The sequence below is a fragment of the Oncorhynchus keta genome, chromosome 6 (assembly GCF_023373465.1).
Source record: "Oncorhynchus keta strain PuntledgeMale-10-30-2019 chromosome 6, Oket_V2, whole genome shotgun sequence".
Taxonomy (NCBI): domain Eukaryota; kingdom Metazoa; phylum Chordata; class Actinopteri; order Salmoniformes; family Salmonidae; genus Oncorhynchus; species Oncorhynchus keta.
Window position 1 is genome coordinate 41,805,661 of NC_068426.1, and position 14,805 is coordinate 41,820,465.

Below are 14,805 nucleotides of genomic sequence, written 5' to 3' on the forward strand. Positions count from 1 at the left end.
TAATGGGGTAGAGGAGGGGCATCAACAGGTAGTGGGAAACGTTGTCAGGTTCAGAGAAAATTAAAACAATGATGATGATCATGCCTCATAGGGTGTTTTTTTCCTCTTCGTCTGGTTTCTCTGTGGTTTCTTCTGCTTTTCCTTTCTCTTTTCTATATGGAGGTGCTAAGGGTAGGTTCGCTCAATGTTAATGAGGAAAAGGGACAGGAATAAGAGGGCTTGGGTATTAGAAGTAATAAAACAGGGAAGGAGACCCATAGTGATGAAGCTAACGAGGTTGACTGGGGTGTATGTGGTGGGAGGGACAGCATATACTCAGTCATGGTACTAATTTCAGTGCTGGGTGGTATCTACAACAGAGATTGTCGAGGGTCGGGTTTTATTAGTCAAGGCAGATGTTATTTTTTATATTTATGCTCCTCATGAGGGTACAGAGCGTATTGCTGTATTTGGTCAAATAAAGGAAACCTTAAGACAGTGTGATCAAGAGGAGTGTATGGTTTTTCGGGGGGGACTGGAACTGTACAGTGGATTTTACTGTTGACCGCACTGCTGAAGACCTCACCTGCAGTCAGCTACTTGCCTGTCTGGTCTATTAACTGAGTTTGAGCTTTCTGATGTGTGGAGAGTAAGGAATACAAAAGTTAGGCAGTACACATGGTTAAAGGTTAATGACGGTCGTGCCAGTGCAGCAAGGTTAGACAGGTTGTATGTATCTGATCACTACTGTAGTAGGGTTGGAAGGTTAGACAGGTTGTATGTATCTGATCACGACTGTAGTAGGGTTGGAAGGTTAGACAGGTGGTATGTATCTGATCACTACTGTAGTAGGGTTGGAAGGTTAGACAGGTGGTATGTATCTGATCACTACTGTAGTAGGGTTGGAAGGTTAGACAGGTTAGACAGGTGGTATGTATCTGATCACTACTGTAGTAGGGTTGGAAGGTTAGACAGGTGGTATGTATCTGATCACTACTGTAGTAGGGTTGGAAGGTTAGACAGGTGGTATGTATCTGATCACTACTGTAGTAGGGTTGGAAGGTTAGACAGGTGGTATGTATCTGATCACTACTGTAGTAGGGTTGGAAGGTTAGACAGGTTGTATGTATCTGATCACTACTGTAGTAGGGTTGGAAGGTTAGACAGGTTGTATGTATCTGATCACGACTGTAGTAGGGTTGGAAGGTTAGACAGGTTGTATGTATCTGATCACTACTGTAGTAGGGTTGGAAGGTTAGACAGGTGGTATGTATCTGATCTCTACTGTAGTAGGGTTGGAAGGTTAGACAGGTGGTATGTATCTGATCACGACTGTAGTAGGGTTGGAAGGTTAGACAGGTGGTATGTATCTGATCACTACTGTAGTAGGGTTGGAAGGTTAGACAGGTGGTATGTATCTGATCACTACTGTAGTAGGGTTGGAAGGTTAGACAGGTGGTATGTATCTGATCACTACTGTAGTAGGGTTGGAAGGTTAGACAGGTTGTATGTATCTGATCACTACTGTAGTAGGGTTGGAAGGTTAGACAGGTGGTATGTATCTGATCTCTACTGTAGTAGGGTTGGAAGGTTAGACAGGTGGTATGTATCTGATCACTACTGTAGTAGGGTTGGAAGGGCAGGTGTGACATTACTCCTGTGGGTTTCTCTGATCACCATAATGTGTCTGTTGATATTCACTTGTCCTGTCCAAGCAGGTCATCACCTTATTTGTACTTTAATTTTAAATTGTTACATGATGTCATGTTTTGTGAAATGTGTTTGTTGTTTTGGGGGAAAATGGAGGGTTACAAAAGGGAATTATGAGTCCTTGAGACAATGGTGGGAGGTTGGGAAGGCCCAAATACGATTGTCTTGTATCCTGCTCTGTCACGTAAGTTAAAGAGGGCCCTTGAACAGGACATAAAATCTATTGAATTGAAATTGCTCAACCAGAATGACCCCAGACTATTCATGAAATTACAGGACAAGAGACATGAACTGAGGTCGCTTCTACATGAAAGAATGAAGGGTGCGTTGATTAGGTCTCGCTTTGCTACCCTCAAGTACATGGATGCTCCTAGCGCTTTTTTAAAACCTAGGCTTTTAAAACCTGGGCTTTTAAAACCTGGGCTTTTAAAACCTGGGCTTTTGAAACCTGGGCTTTTAAAACCAGAAAACCTAGGAAAACCAGTTTTAAAACCTGGGCTTTAAAACTGGGCTTTTAAAACCTGGGCTTTTAAAACCTGGGCTTTTGGTCCAGAAGGACCAGTTTTACTGTGTACCTGACCTCTCTGTTGTTGATAACTTGTTTCTGATAAGAGATGTTTTAGACATTTGTAAACTGTCTTATGTGAATGTGGGCCTTTGACCGTGTGGACCACCAATACTTGTTCAAAACAATGAAAGCCTTTGGGTTTGGGGATGTTTTTTTATTTTTATCTTGGATGAGTTTACTGTATGCTGGGGCCTCGTGTATGGTGAAGGTGGGGGGTGGTTTATGTTGCCACATCCCTGTTCAAAGGGGTGTCAGGCAAGGATGCCCAATTTCAGGGCAGTTATTTTGTCTGGCAATTGAACCAATGCTTTGTTTTTTAAGTGCGAGACTTACTGGTTTCTCTGTGCCAGGAGTAATGATAGCACTGTCTGCGTATGCAGATGACGTGATAGTTTTTATTACAGGGGGTGAGGTTGTTAAGGTTCTCTCAAATGCTCTAAAGGTGTATGAGGGGGCCTCCTCAGCAAGAGCCAATTGGATAAAGAGCGAATCGCTGTGGGCAGGTCAGCTTCAGACGGGGTCCACTCCATGGTTACCAGGGGGGCTTCAGTGGGGCAGAGATGGGATGAAGACTTGGGGGGGGGTTGTTTTCTAGGCTCCAATGTCTTTCAGAAAAATAACTGGGAGGGTGTAGTGGAGAAAGTGTATGCCAGATTGTCAAGGTGGAAATGGGTGTTATCCCAGCTGTCTTACAGAGGAAGGGTTCTTGGTTGCCAATAATTTAGCTGTCTCTACCCTGTGGCACAGACTAATTATTTTACGGCCAGCGGGGGGGGGGGGTGTAAGAGCTTCAGAGGAGCCTTGCCAATTTATTTTGTTCTGGACAACATTGGATTAAAGCTGCAAGTTCTGGTGGACATTTCTTCCAGGATCATGGCTTTCCGGCCTCAAGCAGACCAGAGACTGTTGTACAGTGACTGTCCTAGCTGGGTCGACACAGCCTACACATTGATGAGGAGAGCGGGCTGTTTGGGCTTAGGCAAGCATCTTTTCCTCTTAAAGCTAGAGGGGGGTGATTTGTCTGGCTTGACTCCATTTTATGAGTCTGATATGCAGGCTTGGAGAGTTCTTGTCAAGTCCCTTTTTGAAGAGCCTCTCTTTTTACAACACTGCCATCCAGTCCTGTGCTATGGGTTCATCCAGCCTACGTTCATGTGTGTGGGTGTACCAGGCTGGGTCATTTGATGCGGAGTAGGAGCAGATCATTGCAGGAGGTGGGAGAAAGAGCAGGGATCCGATCATCTCACCTACGGAGGAAGGTTGTAGCTGAGGTCTGTAATTCCTTGCCAGTACTTCATCGGCAGTATGTGATTGACACTTCCAATTCTGATCGGTGGACGGAGGGTCTGGATTATGTGTTCCCTGCTCTGAATGTTAGTGCTGCGGCGGGGGCATTCGAGGAGGACGTGGGGGTGCTGCTTTCCATCCATACCCCGGAGCTGGGGGGGTTCAAGGCGGTGGGAAAGAAGGCCATGTACATAATGTGTAAAAGTGTCAATATGGAAGACACAAAATAACAGTATTCGGGGACAGGGATCTGTGGATGTGGTGGGAATACTGGAGGGGATGTTTGCAGGGTTGAGTTTGCCTGTTACAAAATGGTTAACAATACTGATCTGTTTATGAGTATATCGGGTATTCAGAGGCTGTTGTGTTTAGTTACTGTGGAGGAAGATGTTTATTTGATGTGTAACCATGGTTTTGTATGAGTGTTTACCATGTTGTGGGTTCCCAGACGCAATAAAGGTTATTTAAAACTCAATCTCTCTCTCTTTCTCAATATCCTCTCTCTCTCTCAATCTCTGTCTCTCTCTCAATCTCCTATTTCGTTCTCAATCTCCTCTCACTCTCTCTCTCTCTCCTCTCTCAATCTCCTATTTCGTTCCCAATCTCCTCTCTCCTCTCTCAATCTCCTATTTCGTTCTCAATCTCCTCTCACTCTCTCTCTCTCTCTTCTCTCTCAATCTCCTATTTCGTTCTCAATCTCCTCTCTCCTCTCTCAATCTCCTATTTCGTTCTCAATCTCCTCTCACTCTCTCACCAGTTCTCTCCTCCACTGCTTCCACTGCATTATCTTCATTCATTTTGTTTGATGATAGCACCGAGCTCCACTACGTAGTGGAGGAACGCACATGAATGCCCTGGACCAGCACGAAATAGCACCATGATAATGCCCTGGACCAGCACTAAATAGCACCATGATAATGCCCTGGACCAGCACTAAATAGCACCATGATAATGCCCTGGACCAGCACCATGATAATGCCCTGGACCAGCACTAAATAGCACTATGATAATGCCCTGGACCAGCACTAAATAGCTCCATGATAATGCCCTGGACCAGCACCATGATAATGCCCAGGACCAGCACTAAATAGCACCATGATAATGCCCTGGACCAGCACCATGATAATGCCCTGGACCAGCACTAAATAGCTCCATGATAATGCCCTGGATCAGCACCATGATAATGCCCAGGACCAGCACTAAATAGCACCATGATAATGCCCTGGACCAGCACTAAATAGTACTATGATAATGCCCTGGACCAGCACCAAATAGCACCATGATAATGCCCTGGACCAGCACTAAATAGCACCATGATAATGCCCTGGACCAGCAGTAAATAGCACCATGATAATGCCCTGGACCAGCACTAAATAGCACCATGATAATGCCCTGGACCAGCAGTAAATAGCACCATGATAATGCCCTGGACCAGCACTAAATAGCACCATGATAATGCCCTGGACCAGCACCATGATAATGCCCTGGACCAGCACCATGATAATGCCCTGGACCAGCACTAAATAGCACCATGATAATGCCCTGGACCAGCACCATGATAATGCCCTGGACCAGCACTAAATAGCACCATGATAATGTCCTGGACCAGCACTAAATAGCACCATGATAATGCCCTGGACCAGTACTAAATAGCACCATGATAATGCCCTGGACCAGCACTAAATAGCACCATGATAATGCCCTGGACCAGTACTAAATAGCACCATGATAATGCCCTGGACCAGCACTAAATAGCACCATGATAATGCCCTGGACCAGCACTAAATAGCACTATGATAATGCCCTGGACCAGCGTGAAATAGCACCATGATAATGCCATGGACCAGCACCATGATAATGCCCTGGGCCAGCACTAAATAGCACCATGATAATGCCCTGGACCAGCACTAAATAGCACCATGATAATGCCCAGGACCCGTACTAAATAGCACCATGATAATGCCCTGGACCAGCACCATGATAATGCCCTGGACCAGCACTAAATAGCACCATGATAATGCCCAGGACCCGTACTAAATAGCACCATGATAATGCCCTGGACCAGCACGAAATAGCACCATGATAATGCCCTGGACCAGCACCACGATAATGCCCTGGACCAGCACCATGATAATGCCCTGGACCCGTACTAAATAGCACCATGATAATGCCCTGGACCAGCACTAAATAGCACCATGATAATGCCCAGGACCCGTACTAAATAGCACCATGATAATGCCCTGGACCAGCACCATGATACTGCCCTGGACCAGCACTAAATAGCACCATGATACTGCCCTGGACCAGCACTAAATAGCACCATGATAATGCCCTGGACCCGTACTAAATAGCACCATGATAATGCCCTGGACCCGTACTAAATAGCACCATGATAATGCCCTGGACCCGTACTAAATAGCACCATGATAATGCCCAGGACCCGTACTAAATAGCACCATGATAATGCCCTGGACCAGCACCATGATAATACCCAGGACCAGAGCTACAGTTGAAGTCGGAAGTTTACATGCATTCAGTTTACATACATCATTAAAACTCGTTTTTTTAACCACTCCACAAATGTCTTGTTAACAAACTATAGTTTAGGCAAGTCGGTTAGGACATCTACTTTGTGTATGACACAAGTCATTTTTCCAACAACTGCTTACAGACAGATTATTTCACTTATAATTCACTGTATTACAATTCCAGTGGGTCAGAAGTTAACATACACTAAGTTGACTGTACCTTTAAACAGCTTGGAAAATTCCAGAAAATGATGTCATGGCTTTAGAAGCTTCTGATAGGCTAACTGACATAATTTCAGTCAATTGGAGGTGTACCTTTGGATGTATTTCAAGGCCTACATTCAAACTCAGTGCCTATTTGCTTGACATCATGGGACCTCCACAACTTTGGTTCATCCTTGGGAGCAATTTCCAAACGCCTAAAGGTATTACATTCATCTGTACAAACAATAGTATTCAAGTATAAACACCATGGGACCACGCAGCCATCATACCGCTAAGGAAGGAGACACATTCTGTCTCCTAGAAATGAACGTACTTTGGCGCGAAAAGGGCAAATCAATCCCAGAACAACAGCAAAGGACCTTGTGAAGATGCTGGAGGAAACAGGTACAAAATAATCTATATCCACAGTAAAATGAGTCCTATATTGACATAACCTGAAAGGCCGCTCAGCAAGGAAGAAGCCACTGCTACAAAACCGCCATAAAAAAGCCAGACTACGGTTTGCAACTGCACATGGAGAAATGTCCTCTGGTCTGATGAAACAAAAATAGAACTGTTTGGCCATAATTACCATCATTATGTTTGGAGGAAAAAGGGGGTGGCTTGAAAGCCAAAGAACACCATCCCAACCGTGAAGCACGGGGGTGGCAGCATCATGTTGTGGGGGTGCTTTGCTGCAGGAGGGTCTGGTGCACTTCACAAAATAGATGGCATCATGAGGAGGGAACATTATGTGGGTATATTGAAGCAACATCTCAAGAAATCAGTCAGGAAGTTAAAGCTTGGTCGCAAATGTGTCTTCGAAATGGACAATGACCCCAAGCATACTTCCAAAGTTGTGGAAAAATGGCTTAAGGACAACAAAGTCAAGGTACTGGAGTGGCCATCACAAAGCCCTGACCTCAGTCCTATAAAAAGTTTGTGGGCAGAACTGAACAAGCGTGTGCGAGCAAGGAGGCCTACAAACCTGACTCAGTTACACCAGCTCTGTCAGGAGGAATGGGCCAAGATTCACCCAACTTATTGTGGGAAGCTTGTGGAAGGCTACTCGAAACGTTTGACCCAAGCTTAACAATTTAAAGGCAATGCAACCAAAAACGAATTGAGTGTATGTAAACTTCTGACCCACTGGGAATGTGATGAAAGATATAAAAGCTGAAATAAATCATTCTCTCTACTATTATTCTGACATTTCACATTCTTAAAATAAAGTGGTGATCCTAACTGACCTAAGACAGGGAAGGATTAAACATCAGGAATTGTGAAGAACTGAGTTTAAATCTATTTGTCTAAGGTGTATTTAAACTTCTGACTTCTGACTGTATATAGCACAATGATACCGCCCTGAACCAGAGCTATATAGCTCCACGATGCATTGTCAATGCAGTACCGCAGTAGAGTAAACATTGTGGTAATACTCGTCATTAACATAGCATAGTTGAGTCTTGCCAACTCCATTGTCAGTAGACAGTTTCACAATGACAGAAACTTCCCTCTGATCAAATTGATAAATTGGCAGGGAGACGCCACACTCGATCCACACGTCCACTTAGTAAAACAAACACTCACACACACTCACATGCACACACACACACATGAACACACACTAAGTCCACTTAGACTGGGAAAATTGGACATCTCTCTTTCTATGGGGGCAGGTTTGCTACATTCCCCTATGACTCCATGACATTCTCTATCTCTCTCTCGTTCACACACACACAAACGCATGCACGCATGCACACCTGCTTCCCCAACTCCTGACAGTCACCATCTCCCATCTCCACTATTGCACAACTTTGTTTTTACGGATGAGTGACGGTGACACTGAGGGTTTTGAAGAGTGTGTGTCTCTCTCTCTTCTGCTCTCCTGCCGAGGACAGCTTGTTGTGGGATTTCTCAGTCTCTCTACTTACAGTCCCTCCGCAGACAAATAATACATGGGCCACAATCATAAGTTAATGTGCAAGATGTCTAACTGCTGCATATCCCCCACTGCAAAGACATCAACGTGAAGTAAGAAGAGCAGAGAAGGAGAGAGCTCTTAGTTAAGGGACGTGAAGATAGAGGACAGCAGGATCCATCACACACAGAGAGAGAGAGATATGCAAACACATCCCTCTGTCCACTAGTTAGTAGCCCCACTCGCGCAGATGGACAGAGATGGTGGACGGTCTGTCTTTGTGCCTGCCTGTCTGTGTGTATGGTCTGAATGAAGTTGTGCACCTGTCTTTCTCTATCTCCCTCCCTGGCAGTAATGTACAATGTGTGCTCCCCTTGTGTGAGAGAGACCTGTGTGTGTGTGTGTGTGTGTGTGTGTGTGTGTGTGTGTGTGTGTGTGTGTGTGTGTGTGTGTGTGTGTGTGTGTGTGTGTGTGTGTGTGTGTGTGTGTGTGTGTGTGTGTGTGTGTGTGTGTGTGTGTGTGTGTGTGTGTGTGTGTGTGTGTGTGTGCGTGCATGAGAGCCAGTTGGAGAGATGCGGCAATTAGGGGAATAAATAAGAATAAAACATTAACAAACATCAAGGGAGCGTTGTGGCAGAGGGAAGAGGCGAGGGAAGGATAGAGGAGAGAAAGACTGGGGAAGCAGCCGTTAATAGGCCTTTAACTCTCTGTCTTTAACGCCTGTTCCTCCCTCTCTCTTTCTCCCTCCCTTTCTCTCTCCAGGGACTCAACTATCACTCCCTCTCTCTTTCCCTTGATCATTATCTCTCTATCGGTGGCCCAATAGTTCCCTCTTTTCTGGTGTGGAACTCTTCTTCTCTCTTCTCATTTAGAGTGATTCCCTGAACCTCTTTCTGCCCATCCTACTCTTGCCCTCTCTGTCTTTCTTCACTTTCCATGTCTCTTCTCTCTCTCACCCAATGGACCATACAGTGTAAAGTTATTGGGTTTTGGGGGGCAAGGGGAGGATGTGAGAATCCCTTCCTCTGAGATGAAGGGATGATGTAGGAGAGGAGGAGGGTTTACTACTCTGCTATCGAGGGGCTATCAAAGTGCTGCCGGTCTGCCTTGCTCCCTGACTGCAGGGGAACACCAAGAGAACGGTCTGCATGGATGCTTCTCGAACTGGGATGGCAGACACACAGCAGGGGAGATCTACCCCCTGTTCCTTCTCTCTTTATTAGTCTGTTTTTCTCTCAATTCAATTCAAGGGGCTTTATTTTGCATGGGAAACCTTGTTTACATTGCCAAAGCAAGTGAAATGGATAAACAAAAGTGAAATAAACAATAAAAAGTTAACCGTAAATATTACACTCACACAAATTCCAAAAGAATAAAGGCATTTCAAATGTCATGTCTTTATACAGTGTTGTGGTGATGTGCAAATAGTTAAAGTACAAAAAGAAAAATAAATAAATAAATAAATATGGGTTGTATTTACACTGGTGTTTCATGCCCTTGTGGCATCAGGTCACAAATCTTGCTGCTGTGATGGCACACTGGTATTTCACCCAATAGATATGGGAGATTATCAAAATGGGATTTGTTTTCAAATTCTTTGTGGGTCTGTGTAATCTGAGGGAAATATGTGTCTTTAATATGGTCATACATTTGGCAGGTTAGGAAGTTTCCACCTCATTTTGTGGACCGTGCATCGTCAAATATTTCCTGAACCTGACCACCTGACCCAACATTTTCTGCCACTGAGTACACTCTGTTTAGGGCCAAATAGCATTCTTCTTTTTTTTTTGTGTAAATTCTTTCTAATGTGTCAAGTAGAGGTAGAGCGATTCATGATTTTTCAACGCCGATACCGATTATTGGAGGACTAAAAAAAAGCTGATACCGATTAATCGGACGATTTTTATATATATACTTGTAAAAATGACAATTACAACAATACTAAATGAACACTTTTATTTTAACTTAATATAATACATCAATAAAATGAATTTAGTCTCAAATAAATAATGACACATGTTCAATTTGGTTTAAATAATGCAAAGACAAAGCGTTGGAGAAGGAAGTAAAAGTGCAATATGTGCCATGTAAGAAAGCTAACGTTTCAGGTCCTTGCTCAGAACATATGGAAGCTGGTGGCTCCTTTTAACATGAGTCTTCAATATTCCCAGTTAAGAAGTTTTAGGTTGTAGTTTATAGGATTCATAGGACTATTTTTCTCTATACCATTTTATATTTCATATACCTTTGACTATTGGGTGTTCTTATAGGCACTATAGTATTGCCAGCCAAATCTCAGGAGTTGATAGGCTTGAAGTCATACAATGAAGAGCTACTGGCAAATGCAGGAAAGTGCTGTTTGAATGAATGCTTACAAGCCTACTGCTGCTGCCTTGAAATCGGCCCGTTCTTCCCAATTAAGGTGCCACCAGTCCCTGCTGCTGAAAAACATCCCCACAGCATGATGCTGCCACCACCATGCTTCACCGTAGGGATGATGCCAGGTTTCCTCCAGAGTTCAATCATTGTTTCTCATGATCTGAGAGTCCTGTAGCTGCCTTTTGGCAAACTCCAAGTGGGCTGTCATGCCTTTTTACTGAGGAGTGGCATCCGTCTGGCCACTCTACCATAAAGGTCTGATTGGTGGAGTGCTGCAGAGATGGTTGTCCTTCTGGAACAATAAAATCTCCACAGAGGAACTCTGGAGCTCTGTCAGAGTGACCATCGGGTTCTTGGTCACCTCCCGGACCAAGACCCTTCTCCCCCGATTGCTAAGTTTGGCTAGGCGATCAGTTCTAGAAAGAGTCTTGAGGGTTCCAAACTTCTTCCATTTGAGAATGATGGAGGCCACTGTGTTCTTGGGGACCTCCAATGCTGCAGAAATGTTGTAGTACCCTTCCCTAGATCTGTGCCTCGACACAATCTTGTCTCAGAGCTCTACGGACAATTCCTTTGTCCTCATGGCTTGGTTTTTGCTCTGACATGCACTGTCAACTGTGGGACCTTATATAGACAGGTGTGTGCCTTTCCAATCAATTCAATTTACCACAGGTGGTCTCCAATCAAGTTGTAGAAACATCTCAAGGATTATTAATGGAAACAGGATGCACCTGAACTCAATTTTGAGGCTCATAGCAAAGGGTCTGAATACTTAGGTAAATAATTAAATAATGTAAATAATGTTTTTTATTTTTAATACATTTGCAAAAATATCTAAAAACCTATTTTCACTTTGTCATTATGGGGTATTGTGTGTAGATTGGTGAGGAACATTTATAATTTAATACATTTTAGAATAAGGCTGTAAAGTAGCAAAATGTGGAAAAATGGAAGGGTGTGAATACTTTCTGAATGCACTGCACATGCAAATACACACCCCCACACACCAGTGGAGGCTGGTGAGGGGAGAATGAATCATAATAATGGCTGGAACAGAGCAAATGGAATGGCATCAGACATGGAAACTATGTGTTTGATGTATTTGATACCATTCCACCCAGTCCGCTCCAGCCATTACCTTGAGCCCGTTCTTCCCAATTAAGGTGCCACCAACCTCCTGTGGCACACACACACACACACACACACACACACACACACACACACACACACACACACACACACACACACACACACACACACACACACACACACACACACACACACACACACACACACACACACACACACCATAGTGTGCAGCCGGGTCATTGATCAGCAGGCCAACGGCCTCTCACCCCCTTTCCTTCCTTCCCTCCCTCCTCCCATTGTAAATTCAGCTAATTGGACATGACTGCCTTTATGTTCCCGCTTCATAAATTTCTTTACTCTGAAGGAGGAGGATCGATTTTCCTGGGTGCTGGAGTGCAGTGCAGTCTTCAGGAGTGTGTGTGTGTGTGTGTGTGTGTGTGTGTGTGTGTGCTCATGCGTGCGTGAGTCTCTTCAAACTATCTTCGCCTCACCAATCCTCTTTTTCTCTATCGCTCTCTTTTTCTTTGATGGGCTCAGTAAATCTATAACGGAACTCCCCTTCGATGATCTGGTGACCGGAATAATTATGCGCCTGTGGGTCTCCTTCAAACGATCTTCGCCTGACCAATCCTCTCTCTTTTTTTATTTAATTCAATTAAAGGGCTTTATGGGCATGGGAAACATATGTTAACACTGGTTTGTTATCTAATTCACTTGATTTGGCAAAGTGTAAAAAAACATTCCCCCAAAATATGTCTACAGTACCAGTCAAACTTTTGGACACACCTACTCATACAAGGGTTGTAATTAATGTTTTACTATTATAGATTCTTCAAAGTAGCCACCCTTTGCCTTGATGACAGCTTTGCACACTCTTGGCATTCTCTCAACCAGCTTCACCTGGAATGCTTTTCCAACAATCTTGAAGGAGTTCCCACATATGCTGAGGACTTGTTGGCTACTTTTCCTTCACTCTGCGGTCCAACTCATTTCAATTGGTTTGAGGTTGGGTGATTGTGGAGGCCAGGTCAACTGATGCAGCACTCCATCACTCTTCTTCTTGGTCAAGTGGTCCTTACACAGCCTGGAGGTGTGTTTGGTCATTGTCCTCTTTAAAAACAAATAGTCCCATTAAGCACAAACCAGATGGGATGGTGTATCGCTGCAGAATGCTGTGGTAGCCATGATGGTTAAGTGTGCCTTGAATTCTTAATAAATCACCCAGAGTGTCACCAGCAAAGCACAGCCAGACCATCACACCTCCTCCTCCATGCTTCACAGTGGGAACCACACATGCGGAGATCATCCATTCACCTACTCTATGTCTCACAAAGACACTGCGGTTGTAACCAAAAATCTCAAATTTGGACTCATCAGACCAAAGGATAGATATCCTCCGGTCTAATCTCCATTGCTCGTGTTTCTTGGCCTTATTATTTGTGTCCTGTGGTAGTGGTTTCTTTGCAGCATATCAACCACGAAGGCCTGATTCATGCAGACTATTCTGAACAGTTGATGTTGAGATGTGTCTTTTACTTGAACTCCGTGAAGCATTATTTTGGGCTGAGATTTCTGAGGCTGGTAACACCAATGAACTTATTCTCCGCCGCAGAGGTAACTCCCATAGTAATTCGTTATGAATCCAAAACTAAATCAACATCTGCATTTTGAAAGAGTATTTTTTTAATCATTATTTTATTAACAAAATGTGTTTATTTGTTTATTAGGCTACCATGCAGTCTACAATACATACTGTAGTTAACATGGGAAAGTGCCTAATTCCTTACATAAGGGAGAGCAGGCCATGTCTGTACTACAGAACGCTGGGCACACGGGACACCGGGATTCAAATCCCCGATGGGGAGGAAGGAGAAGGCTGTCCTTGTAAATGGGAATTTGTTCTTAACTGATTCCATATGTGTTATTTCATAGTTGTGATGTCTTCAATATTATTCTACAATGTAGAAAATAGTAAGAAATGTAAAAATCCTGGAATGAGTAGGTGTGTCCAAACTTTTGACCGGTACTTGCTGGAACAAAACATTACGGTCGGCAGTACAGCACTGGGCTATTTACGAGGAAGGAGTAAGTTGTCCTTGTAAATAAGAATTGTTCATAACTTACTTGCCTAGTTAAATAAAGGTCACACTAAGTGCATAACATTTATGCACCCTAATTTTCTAATTCTTGTTTTAACCAATAACCAAATTGATATTAAGTGAAATATAAACATCCACATCTTTTTTTTCTTTCTATTTTTTTTAATTAACAAAAGCAAAAAGATGTTAATGAAAAAATACTGTACTGCTGTTTTGAGTTATAAATGTAACACTTTAGAGTACCGGTACTTAAATGGGAAACGAGTAACCAACTAGTCCGTGACAACTGTCTTGAGTTTGGCATTTATGACAATGCCCTGGGATATCCCACAAACGGGTCACATTCTAACTACGACTGTGTGGCCTGTGAGTGGTAGAGAGCGAAATCGATTACACGTACGTGTTCGTGAGTTTCTAGCTCTAACCATTCAGGCTATACAGATGTTTTTGTTTTTGTTAGAAGGGTTAAAGCCCAACACTGCAAACTTATGGTTAGTACCAATGCTCCACGTTTTTTCAAAGGTCCAACACACCAGCTCCTCGTTAGTATAGTGGTGAGTATCCCCGCCTGTCATGCGGGAGGCCAGGGTTCAATTCCCCGACGGGGAGAAAGTACAGCCTTCTTTTATGGTGAACAATGTAGCTGAGCCCACAAAGCGTAAAATATGCTTGGAAATAAAGCTTTATGATACGATTTCCAGCCTTATCTCAGTTTTCCAAGGCATTGGTTGTTCAGTGGTAGAATTCTCGCCTTACTCTTGAAAAATCTGACTTTGCTTTCATTTACAGTTTGGACATTTACTCATTCTCAGTAGACTTTGGTGAATCCATTGTTGATTTCCAGCATCGAATACATTGCAAGTTGAGGGATTTTCACACAGTAGCCGGGATATAAAAGGTATATTGTCCTGCTAATAGAAAACATTTGTATGACGGGCTACACCTGCTAGTTGTGATGTCTTCACTAGTACAAATATAGAAAAAAACATGAATGAGTTGGTGTGTCCAAACTTTTGACTGGTACTTGCTTAATTAATTAGA

General features: G+C 43.6%; 1 protein-coding gene and 1 non-coding gene across 10 annotated transcripts in view; one reads left to right on the forward strand and one right to left on the reverse strand.

Moving 5' to 3' along the window:
• The window catches only part of LOC118370628 (netrin-G2-like), a 132,485-nt gene that overhangs the window by 53,155 nt on the left and 64,525 nt on the right, over positions 1 to 14,805 (reverse strand). The gene's annotated exons all lie outside the window — the stretch shown is intronic.
• trnad-guc (transfer RNA aspartic acid (anticodon GUC)) lies at positions 14,302 to 14,373 on the forward strand. Its single transcript has one exon. It is a non-coding gene; the product is annotated as a tRNA-Asp (tRNA).